Source organism: Vulpes vulpes, chromosome 5 (assembly GCF_048418805.1).
Source record: "Vulpes vulpes isolate BD-2025 chromosome 5, VulVul3, whole genome shotgun sequence".
Taxonomy (NCBI): Eukaryota; Metazoa; Chordata; class Mammalia; order Carnivora; family Canidae; genus Vulpes; species Vulpes vulpes.
Window position 1 is genome coordinate 26653539 of NC_132784.1, and position 12580 is coordinate 26666118.

At 39.5% G+C, this 12580-nt stretch overlaps 1 long non-coding RNA gene across 1 annotated transcript; it reads left to right on the forward strand.

Moving 5' to 3' along the window:
- On the forward strand, positions 1-5369 carry LOC112926853 (uncharacterized). Its single transcript, XR_003236420.2, has 5 exons — positions 1-134; positions 2081-2147; positions 2790-2860; positions 3333-3428; positions 5290-5369. It is a non-coding gene; the product is annotated as an uncharacterized lncRNA (long non-coding RNA).
- The last annotated feature ends 7211 nt before the right edge of the window (positions 5370-12580 follow it).

A 12580-nucleotide genomic window follows, 5' to 3' on the forward strand; every position in this document is an offset into this window, starting at 1 on the left:
GGAAGGGTTGACCAAATTATTCACAAATGCTGGAAAATTCAGAAGAAAAAAAGGAGAGAAAGGAAGGAAGAAATGAAGGACAGAAGGGTGAACAAAGAGAAAAGAAGAAAATGAACAGACAAAAACTACAATGGGTGTGTATTAAGGCATCATTTTTCTGGAGCTTTGATACTAGCTCATTACTAAGGAAATATGATCGGCAGGTAGATGACTTACATCTATAATTATTTGGATATGGAATAATCTAGGCACAAAGTACAATAACATTATGCTTACTAGAAACTATAGGAAATCCTTGCTAGATGAAGTGATGCTTTGTGGAGAAAGAGGTCGAGACTCCAAGTTTATCTTTTAACCATTTTTACCCCATATTTGGCATGTGGTGTTTAGTTTTTTAAAAAAGTAAGCCACAACTGATCCTTAATTTCGTTTCAAATCCACACTCTTTACTTTTATTTCTCCACTAGACTTTCTTTGTTATGTCACAAAACCCGTCAACATCTACCTGCCCATTGAAGGCTTTTCTTCTCATGTGAGATAAGATACAATACTATTCATAAGCCTATGGAGATCTGGGTGTGTTTTAGTATTTACTATGGCCATGAGTGATGTCTTTCTTGACGTGTAAGACAGCAGACGTAGTGTCTTAACATTTAGAAAATGTGTACAAAGCACACAGCATCCGTGCTTTGTCCAATAAACATTAATTGATGTAGATGAGACAGCACATGTCACTTCCAAGAACCTCCTGCCTAACTCTGGGTCTTCAGAGGCCTAAAGATTTTTGTGAGCTGGAGTGATGCCCCGTTGTAATTCCTTCTGTTTAGGATAAATGAGGAGAAAGTTTTTCATTTTAAAGGCAGCATTCCTGGTGAATTTAGCATGATATATGCATTATTTGTATTGAGCACAAGAGTTCATTAATTCAGAAAGTTCAAAAATATTTAAAATATAGACCGTGTACTATATATTCATGGTGTATGTAGTATGTGAATATGCGTATACATGCACAGTATGAGTGATACGGAGTTTTAAAATAAAAGATATCATTTCTACTTTAAAAAGAATCAAAGTGGGGAAAAGAAATGAAAATTAAAAAAAAGATGAAAATCCTTAGAATTTTTAATTTTATGTTCCACCTTCCTTCATCATAAATATTCATAAGATATCTTCTAAGCATCAATTTTTAATCTGATGGGTTAAAGGCAACCACAACCCAAGGTAGACTTATTTTTACAAGAGAGCCGAAGAATGCCGAAATGAAAATAACAAAACCATCTAGCACCAGGTAGTCCTTACTATGTGTCAGGGCTCTATAATACAGTTTGGGTGTGTTGTTTCAATCCTCACAACTTTGAGTTACAGGTACTCTTACTCACCCCTTGCCCCACATACACTTTCCAGATGAAGCAGCAGAGATCTATACGTAATAATGTGTTCCCCAGGGGCACGCAGCTAGGACGCAGGCAGAGGTGGGCCTGTGAACTGAGAGTCCGACCCTGGAGTTGGATGTGTCAACCATTATACTCCACTGCCTCCTAGGGGATTGGACGGAGACATCACCTCTGATTGGGGAGGGGTCAACAGTGGGTCCTTAAAGAGACGTCCCTGATCTAGGCCTTAAAAGATTGGCCAGATTGTGTGGCAAGTAGAGATATGGAGAAGAAAAGTCTATTAGAAAACAGTTGTGAGGGTGGTGTGGGAGGGAAGTGGAGGCAGAACTCAGACTTGGGTAACACAGGGCCCAGGGGGCCATGGGAAGCATTGCATTGGGAGGCAGGCATGTGGGGGCTAAAAAAGAGAGGAGGGCCGAGGAGTCTCGTCTCAATCCTATAGGAGCTAAGTATCAAATAGAGTAAAAGATTAACAAAAATGGAAGGGATGGATATTAATAAGGCATAATCATTAGGAAGAGAGTTTTAATCAGCAAAATCTTAGAGGAGCTGGATATTAAAATAGCATTTGAAACTGATGTAAAATGGAGTAGAACAGCATGTCAGCAATCTAGGATATTGTGATTCAAATAGGACACTAGAACATAAGGAAAGCTGCTACAAGTCCACTTCTTCATGTGTTCAAGGACCGCTGAGGGATGAAGTTGAATCAGTGCATCTCCACCTTCCACACCTAGAAGAAAGAGTATAGAAGTAAGTATTCCCTGCCTCCCCAACCCCCGTCAATCATCTCCGTCCGTTAGGGCTTACCATGAACTCAACACAAAACATGAGTTATTTATTTATTTTTTATCCCTTTTCTTGTTCTTACTCTAAAATATATCGAATCTGCCCTGCTTGGATCCTTAGGCTCTACACTCTGCTGTTTTAAAGCCTCAATTAGATCAAGTCACTTCCTCTTCTGATATCCTGCCTGCTGCACTTGGAACAAATTCCAGCCTCCAAGTCCTTCAACTTTCCAGGCTTACCTTACTTGGCTTTTCATTATGCTTCAGCCTTCTTGCTTCCTTTCTGTCTCTTGGACCCACCAAGCTCATTCTCACTCTAGCGCATTTTACTCTTTTTTTGTGTTTTTCTTTTTTGACTGGCTCTACCAGCAGAAAATCAGCTCAAATATCTCAACCTTTGAGAGCCCTTGTCTGGACCACCAGCCTGAAATATTATAACTATGACTATTTTTCTTCCCTCACTTGTTAAGAAGGTTACTATTTTCATATTTAGAAAACTTTATTCAAGTTAGTCTTGATCTCTCTACCCAATTTTATTTTCGTTGTAGTACTTATAATTTCCCAACGTTATTTAAAACAATCTCTATTTTTGTCCATCTCTCTCCAGGAGACTTTTGGCTTCAGAGGACAGGACTGGCTTTGTCTTCTCCAGGGCTGCAAGCTTCAGTTCCCAGCAAAGTGCGTTGAATGTAGTACGTGCTCAATAAATATTTGTTAAATGGATGAAGAATGCATGAAAAGAATGGGAGTGAAGATGGCTTGAGTAGTGGGTAGAAGCTTATGTTTTATCCAGTAAATGAGGTAGATTGTGGGATCTGTTATGTGGCTATATTTTCTAATTAGGTTCCCTTTCAACAATTAAGCAAGTTGCTTTCATCTTTGCATACCAGGTAATTGAGGGTGGATAGGTGGACGGAAAGACTTTTGTGTTATAGGGTGGGGAGGTGAGAGGGGGGAATGAGTATGAGATTTACAAGGAGAAAAAAATGGTCTTAGTTAATCCACAGGGTGGGTGAGAGCTCAACCAGAATGCTCTTTGGAATCCAGACAATTCAGTGACAGTAACACTCTCCTACAAGTGTTAGGGAGGTCAGAGGAGATGAGTCTGTGACATGTGCAATCACTCTTGATGTGTTTGATTTTTCAACAGTATTTCATGGTGACATTTAAATTTGAATGGGAAATGACCTCCTTGTTCCCAGCTCCTTTTCTAGCCGGCATAGGATTGCTCCTTCAACAAATATTGGTATGTTTTGTCCAGTAGAGTTCTTCAGTATCTTAACAGATGGAGTTTGAGTTTATTTTCTGGTAGAAATAGTGATTTCAAGACAAGAAGGAGGTTGTAGGAGCTATTTATTTTTACTTTTTAAAAGGAATACCTTCCTGGCAAATAAGCGAGTACATAAGCAAGCAGACTCAACAGCTTTCTTGGAAGGAGTCAGCCGCTGCAGGTATGAGAGGATCCCTTTGGCCAGCCTTTGCCTCCCTGTGCATTTCTCACACTTGTGTTGGCACAGTGGTGGAGTTTATTATTAGCGGTGTGTCCTACAAGCCATTCATTCACGGAATATGGCCCTGGGAGAGGAGTCTTCCTGTGAAATAAAAGTGTCATCATTTTTCCTTGGCTTAGGGGGCATCTCACATAATGAAAGAACATCCTTCAATGGAAAGATCTCAATTCAGAAAAAAAGAAAGAAAGAGGGAAAGCAAGTAAGCAAGCAAGCAAGCAAGAGGTGAGGTGAGAGAGATGTTCTCAGTGGAATCAGCTTGGAACTGAAAAATTAAGATTTTGTTTTGTGCAATGCTAGTTGCCTTGCCAGTCTCAAGCTGGCACTGTGGGCTTGCTGTAGCTGCTGAGTCTGAGCTGAGGAGAGGAGACAGTTTGCTTCGGTTTTATTGCTCAGCCTCACCATGCGTCTCAATATGTTTTTGATTTCGTATTTAAAAAATAAGGTGAATGATCTCAAAAGGAAATCATTGCAGGCGATTTTATTCTTTGCTTTTTCTAATGGACAATTAAAAAGCAATCCTGGTCCTATTCCAGGGATTTTCTCATTCTTAGTACAACTGTAATTTAGGCACATATAATAGTGCAATGGTATTATTAGATATTATCATGTTTATTTTATTCATGAAAATGTGTGACACACCTTATTTGTATTCTTTTTGAGGAAATGTCCTGGAATGGGTTTTGTCCTAGCTCCTTTTTGTGCCTGTAAGAAGGTGTGTGTTGGAATTTATGTTCCTTGGAATAAGAATAGTATTTCTTTTTTGGGGGGAAGCATTATGATTTGGAGCTTTGAGGAGTTTCAATGGGTTATTGTTGCTTTTTTTTTTTTTTTCTTTTACCAAGGCTCCGGCCCACCAAATCCTACTGTGACACACACTTCCTATCTGCAGTGGCAGATATTTATATTTCAAATTAAATACAACTATGATTAATTTTCTTCTGAAAAATTTTTGGAATTTTGTTTTTTTAAGATCTATGAGGTAATTGGAGATACCCCAGGCTATTGCAAAACCAGGGCAGGGAATCACTGCTCTAGTGATTAGCACTTTGTAAGCCTTCAAAAAATATTAAAACCAGGATAGATTGTCTAATTTCTTGTGGGTGGATTCACTTTAGTATAATATAATGTGTTAACAAATGCTCAGAGACGAGGTTCTGGATCCAGAAAGATGGCTTTTGCAGAAGGCTTTTATCCAAATTAATTCAAAGAATAACAGGAACAGTTGTGTATTGGGGCAGAAGGAATAAGGTGACTCAATTAAATGATAGAGAAATCTCCAGGAAAAAAATTGTCTCATGTCAACCCAATACTAACAATAAAATTCTCATTACTGAAATCGATAATCCTGTAATAAATGCATAATAACTTCAAAAAGGATTCTTTTATTAAGTATTTTTTGTATGATTGGCTATGCACCAAATATTGAAATCAAATACTGCTTTGCTTTCCTTTAAGAATGATAAAATTCTCTACTAGGTCTCTAAAGAGAATCTTAAATGAGAAGCTTCAAAAGAGTAATTTGCAAATAAATTCACCTGATGATATTTGTCCCTGAACCTCCTATATTTACCTAATTCATTTTTGGCTTTTGCTTAGCTCTAACCATGGTGACACTGTGAGAAATGAATGTCAAGTCGTCCTGCGTTGCCGGAATGTTTGTACAAGGCGGTGGTGAGTAAGTAAGGGTAGTGCAAGCCCCAGGGTCTGGGTCCCACTGCATAGGGGATCCTTGCGGGTGGGTCTCCCGCAAAGCCTCAAGAACGGTCCTGTGGTCTGGCCCATCTGTATGTTAGCCTGCTGCCACATGGTGGATCCAGGGTGACAGTCCAGTCCCTCTCCACATTCGGAGTTGGGCACAAAGCCTTTGGTAATCCCATATCGAGAGGGTGCAGGATCCGTGCATTTCGTACCTAAACTGAGGTCAGCTTTGTGGCTTTCTGAGCTGATGAAGGACATTTTTGTAGTGTTCACAGACCCCCAACTCACAGACCTACAACCGTATATGCAGTTTGAGAAGAAATTTGAGTAGGTAAACAGGTAGACTGGGAGGGAATATGCTGCCCTAAAACACTTCTGGGTTTTTTGGGGGGACAGGGATGTCTGTTTTGAGCTTCCAGAGCTTTTTGCTTGGTGTTCTGCGGAGAATTTTGCATTCCAAAAGATAGGCGAGGCTGCCTTCCTGTGTCTGAAACCTCCAGAAGGTGCTCTGAGAGAATAGAGGCTTCCCCAGCCTGTTTTCCGGAGATAATCTCCCCTCACCTGGTGGTGCAGGTTGCATCTGGTTAACATCCCAGTCGTTTTGCTTATAGTTTCCCTAGGATCTTTCCTGAGGAATAATAAGGATATTAATAATAATAAGGATAATAATATCCTTTAAAAGGGGTTATCCATTATATCTCAATAAAGCAAAAAAAAAAAAAAAAAAGAAAAAAGCGAGAGCTCAAAAGACGGGATATCTAACATTATTATTGGAAAAGGATCTCTCTCATTTTTAACTTTTCCTTAATTCTACTGGCTAGACCTATAGTGAGGAGACACTACGTACAAGTGAGGAGACGCTACATACCCATAAAGATGCTGTGGTCCTGAAGGTCCCGGCCTTGGTACACTTTTCCCTCATTCATTTTTTTCTTACTGAATTTTAGTGATTTAGTAAATTTAGGTTTTTTTCTTACTTAACATTTTCTTATTACATTTTCATTCACGTGGTTTACGTCTTAGCTCTCTTATTTTTGCGTTTACGTTGCATATGCTGGGGTTTGCTTGGAATGTAAACTTGAGAAAGAGCAAAAGTAAGTATGTTCATGAAATACAATGCCCTCTTTTCTAGCCCAGAATGATTTTGAAGGGAGTAGTGGAGCTTTTTCGATTGTTCCCATTCTGCTTTGGGCCACTTAGGCTTTCAGTCTGTGGTTCAGTTCTTGGACACCAGATGCCAAAGGAACTAGGGTCAAGGGTTGGGTCCTCACGTGGGCCAGATGGCTGTGTGTTTTTCCAACAGGTTGTGTAGAGATTCAGTACAGTCACTGTAGAAACGCTAGTCTTCAAGGGGACTGGAGAATGCGTGAGTGACTGGGTGAAAATCCAGCCCCATTCCTAGAAAAGCAAAACCCGAATCCTCCTGTCATTTTTGCATCTGGACGGAATGTGCCACTTAAAATGTGAGCTTGTTACCCAACCTCCCTGCGTCTCTGTGTCCTCATCTGGAGAATGGAGATAAGATTTGCTCCCTTTCTACCTCACCAGGATCTGAGAAGATTAGATAATGGCTGTAAAGTCCTTCTACAAAGGTAGGGGCATTATCATAAACAGGGAGATTAGTCAACAAATAAAAAAAAATTTTTTTTCTTAAAGGACCTCCCAAAGTGTATTGCCTAATCATTTTTGCTTCAGTATCAGTAGTTTGCAGTCTCACCCCTTTCGAGTTTGGTTTAGCTGCAAAAAGTTAGGTGTAGAATGTTTGACCTTTCCATTTATTTATAAGGTGAAAAAAATGGTTTGATAGCTAACATTTATATTAATCAAAACAAAGTGGGCTTTGAATCCGAAACAGGTCTTATTTGAAAAAGAAGGTGAAGGCTAAGGTCTCTAGGAACATATGCGCCACTGAGGAATATTTGCATGCATTTGATCTGCAAGCACGCTTGGGTGATTTTCACAGTCTACCTTGGAGTCCAAGTTGTAGCAAGGAGCTGCTGCCATCGCTCAGCGGCACCGTCCCCTCTCTGCAGCTTTATTATGGCACACAGCGACAACTTCATTTTTAGCATTAAAAAAAAAAATCCTCTTCACTTAATTCAGACAGTGACCTGCAGGCCTCATTCTGACTGAAGGAGCCATTCAGAATACTTGCAGACAAAAGCAGGGCTTTTTCCTAGCAACCAGATCAAAGCCAAATCTCCCAGAATAGCTCCCTCCTAGGTTTTCTTTGGCGCATAGGTTCACAAGGCTCGTGGTATCCAGTTCAAACTACTCTTTCAAACCGAAATGGAAAGGAAAACTCCTGAGGAATTTTCGCAGACTCTGAAAACTGGCGAGCATGGAGAGAGCACTTCATCTTGGGAGAACACGGTGGTCATTTGGAGCATCCCTAACTTTGTTATCGCCCGCATCTGCATGTACATTCTGTTGGACTTCCAGAGAATGAGGTCTCTGTTTCCTTTCTGCCAGTACCTAATATCAGCTATGCCCAGGAGCCGGCTGATGAAGACTTCCTGTTTGTTTTGAGTCACTGTTAGAGTGATAAATATACTTTAGCTTTCTGCTTAGAGAGGAAAGAAACCAGCTGCCCTCAACTACAGAGAAAAATGCAGAAATTCCACTGAATGGCCCTGTTATCATGGAGTTTCAAGGGCAGCATCAAAATGAAAACTATAAGCCAGAGCAAAGTAAATAATTTCCATATTAAAGCATCTTGCTGCATGCATCGACCTAAGTTGTTTGTCTTTAATCATTTAGGCGAGCGTTGCATTTTTTCACTCTTCGGAAGACCAACTCAGCAGTGTTTAGAGATTTTTAAAAATGTAAACTTGCGCTACAGAATAATGGTGAGCTATATAAATAAACAATTACAGTTGTGGTTTTTTGATCTGACCACAAGCTTTTAATGCCATTTTTGCATGAGCATATAATGCTTCTGGATAAACAATAAGGTTTACGTTGTCAGTGGCATCCACTGTTGCACCGAGCCATTTACATATGTGATTATTTGGATATAGAGTAGCCCAAGAACAAAAGAATCCTATAAAATTATTTAAAACAAGAGCAACAGGAAATCCTTTATAGCTTAAATAGCACTTCTTAAATAAAGCCGTGGTGTTTTTGTGTTTTGATTTTGTTTTGGTCCTTTTATTTTGAACAGGTTTTGGATTTAATGGCTAGAACGTCCTTTGAGGGGAATTTCTTAACTCTGTTCTGAAGGGCGGTGAATTTAGGAAGCCTTATTGATCTGAGTGTCTTGACCGTGGCTTTCTGGCTTTTGTCTTTGTCTGTCTGTCTGTCTGTTTTTTAAGCTCAATATAGACTTGACTTCCAGAAGTCGTGAGTTGGAAAAGATGGCAAAAACTTGCATATGCTTGAAGTGGGTATGAATTGCTTATTTCTTCCCAATCGCTATGGTCTCTCAAAAGAATTTCTAAAAGTAGAAGAAGAATATGCAGTTGTGTACAAGAAGTTTTCTGTCTTTTCTTTTCTTTTCTTTTCTTTTCTTTTCTTTTCTTTTCCTCTTCTTTTCTTTTCTTTTCTTTTCTTTCTTTTTCCAGGATAAAGAAAATGGTTAATAAGCAAATGCAAAATAAAGTTAGCGTTAACACTTTTCGGCTGTTGAATTAGTCATAAAGTTATGGAGGCAGGATGGTGTGCATTGGCCTTAGCACAGTGTATCTGGTCATATTTTTAAACTGAGCCTTGAAAATGCCCATGAGTTGCTATCTATAAAGAAAGTTCCCCAACGCATTGGAAGTCAGTGATTGGAATGTCAACGTGGTGGCTTCCTGGGCCAGCAAATTACAGCGCTGAAGGCTTTATGGAGATTGGGTCCTTATCTTACAGAAACTCATGTTAAAAAAATTCATGTGCCACTGGCAAATCATAAAGGAGGACATGCATTTACAAATGTTCACTACATTAATTAAAACAAAGCTGAATATGCTAAATATTGCTTTTACTTTACAAATATGTGGTGGGTGATGTATGTCTTTTTTATATTCTCTTTTTACTGCCACAGCAAGAAAAGAAGAAAGTGTTTTTAAAATATGATCGAGGAAGAGATGGAAAGACTAAAGTACTGAATAGCATATTTCTGTTCTAATGGAGACCTGTATGTGTATGAACTTAGAATAGAATCAGAGAATGGATGGTATTAGGAGGAGAGGGAAAAAATAACAGAGCCAGCATTTTCTGTGGGTAAGAAAGAAGGGTATAAAACAAATTTATGAGATAAAATGTATTTGCAAGGGTAAGTATGCTAGGGGATCATTTTAGTGGGTGTATCGGCCTCTGTACTCTAAAGAAGAGGTTAAAATTAAATAGAAATAGATCACGATAGGGGTTTAGGTGAGGTTTTTGGTAGAATCTATTATTTAAAATAAATTGGAACTCTAGCTGGGTGGAACCTATCACTTACCAAGTATAAAAAGGCGTGAAAAAACCGCCCTTTACCTTTTCCAGTGCTATTAAATGCCAAATATCTGGTGCTGAAGTGAAACCATTATGGTCAGATTGATGCTGTACATGTCAAGCCACCATTCTTCCTAGCAATAGCGATCACTTAGATTGTTTAAAACTAGCTTTGGTTGTGATAGCACATTTATGATCCAGCCGTAAGGAATTCCACCCCCTGACAGCCAACATCCATTTCTTCATGATTGAATAAGAACACAGAAGTCACATCTTATATTTGCACATTATACTGCCATTTACAAAAGGCTTTTGCTTGCAACATCTCCCATGATCCTTGGCTCTATCTGGTTCTGGTTGTAAATGGGAAGAGTAACAGTTTGTCATCTATCCTGAGCCAGTGGTGTTGGCTTTGGCAACCTGGTTTCTTTTAAGGGGGCAGAAATATTCCTCATGCTTCCTCACAACATTTCAGGAGCATCTTCTTCTGAAACAGATGATGCAAATCAGTATTTTTAAGTATAGCAACAGGAGGCAAAGTGGAAGGCAAGCATGTTACATGGCAATTAACCCTGTATCACTCTGACACTGCATTTCTGATCCCAGGAGTTCTAGACAATTCTGTCAGAGAAGGTGAAGCATAGGCATGGGGAATAAGGACAATGGGATATTTAGAATCACTTTTGCCTAGTAAAGGGTTTTAAAAAATTATGCATTTATTAGAAGAAATGGTGGTGGGAAGGGGGGATGTTTTTCACACCTGTTTTCACACTTCTGAAGTGATAAGTCCAGCCCTCACAAAATAAAATGGCAGGTTTCACACTAAACCCACCCAGGCATATTCCTATAGTCTCCTAACCCATTTATTCTTTAAGAAGAAAGAAGTGGGGCACGGTCAGAAGAGTGTGTGACTCTTGATATCGGGGTTGTGAGTTCGAGCCCCACGTTGGGTGGTTGGGCATAGAGATGACTTAAATAAATGAATAGAAACTTTAAAAAAATAAAGAGGCAACAAGGTCTCTTGCACAAATCAGTGGCTGAGAGAGGTCTCTGCCATCTTTGCTTTATCCTCCTGTCTTTCAGATGTGTGAGCCATCTTCTGTATATCGTATATGGATCTCCAAGGCAGTGTGCTAGGTCTCCAATGACTTTGGCTGTATATCAATAATCTTCTTCTTTGCTCCTTTTTAAAAAAAATCTAAATACTCAATGAGTTAAACACCCGAGTTCATGATTTTACCCACAGGATTCACACACATCTTCTATATGTCTTAGATTCTCTTGGCTAATATTTCTATCCTCCCCCAGTCACTCTTTGGCATGGATATAACTTATTTCTCACCATCTTTCATTTCTCAAAATGGTCTGTCTAATCATAACCTAGGGTCACAGAATGAATTAACCTCAGAGACCACGTAGGGCAGTATCTAACAACCAACTCCCAGAACTCGTGATTTACCAACCCCTCAGACCTGGTCTTCACCATTTTTCTCCAGCTCACTAAATGCCAACCTCATCTGTGCAGGTACTGGAAGGAAAAACTAGGACTCCTTCTTGATTCCTGTTGCCTTTACCACCCTATATCTAATCTGTTAGCAAATCTTATCGTTTTGCTATCCCAAATATGTCTGGTACTCTTCCAAGAGCCATGGTCATCTCTTGCCTTGATGCAGTAAGAGCCTAGAATTCATCTCCTTGCTGCATATTCTCTCACATTTGCCTGTGTTGTTTTCTACATGTTACTTTCTGAGACTTTGTTTATTGGTTTTCTTCTTTTGCAATTTTCTGGCTCTGCTCCCCTTACTAGGATGTAAGTTCCAGGAGAGTAGAAGCTTTGGGTATAGTGTGTGCTCTTTAACACATGTAACTGTGCCTGGGACATTGTTGGCTCTCAATGATTATTTGTTGAATAAGTTAATCTCCTCCTTCACAGACTAGAACTGTGAGTCACAGAGAAGTCGCATGAATTTCTTAGGCTCACCAGATTAGTTTGTAAGTTTACAACTAGAGCATGGGTCTCTTGACCTAAGGAAAAGTGAAGAGTAAGCAGTCCTCTCAGCACTGCCAGGAAACCTTTGTCATAGATTGGGTAGATCTGTCTAAGGAAAGAGACCTCATCCAAAGACCAGGAGGGAATCTGGTTAGCTTATTCAGGGGGAATAATAAATAATAATATTAGATTTCCTTCCTTCCTTCCCTTCCTTCCCTTCTTTCCCTTCCTTCCCTTCCTTCCCTTCCTTCCCTTCCTTCCTCCCTCCCTCCTTCCCTCCTTCCTTTATTCCCGCCTTCTCTCCTTTCCTCCTTCCATTCTTCCCTCCTTCCCTCCTTCCTTAAAAAAACAAAGTAACCAGAGTTCTTGCAAATATAGTTTCTAAGTACCTGCTGTGGGGCTCAAAATAAAAGGTATAAAGAGCTTCTAGAAATTCACCTAAGTACTCAGTACCATGAATGGTCCTAGAAAAAAGAGAGGCTACTCAGAAATGGAACTCAAGCAAATCCTAGGCTGTGCTCCAACTTCCTGCCCTACCACACCAAGTGCTCACTACCTTATCTGCTCAAGCGTAAACCACCAGCTCCATGTTTACTCATCTCATACTTAGTAAATAACATACCTACTATGGCTTTTCTCCTAACAGCTACAAATATTTTTGAAAAAAGAGTTTCAATGTTTCATGTTAGTTAGAATGTTCCCAAGGGCTAGTTATTGAAAATTAAATTGGATCAATCTTAATCAGTCTAGGTTATATGAAGGTCTTATATGAAGTACCAT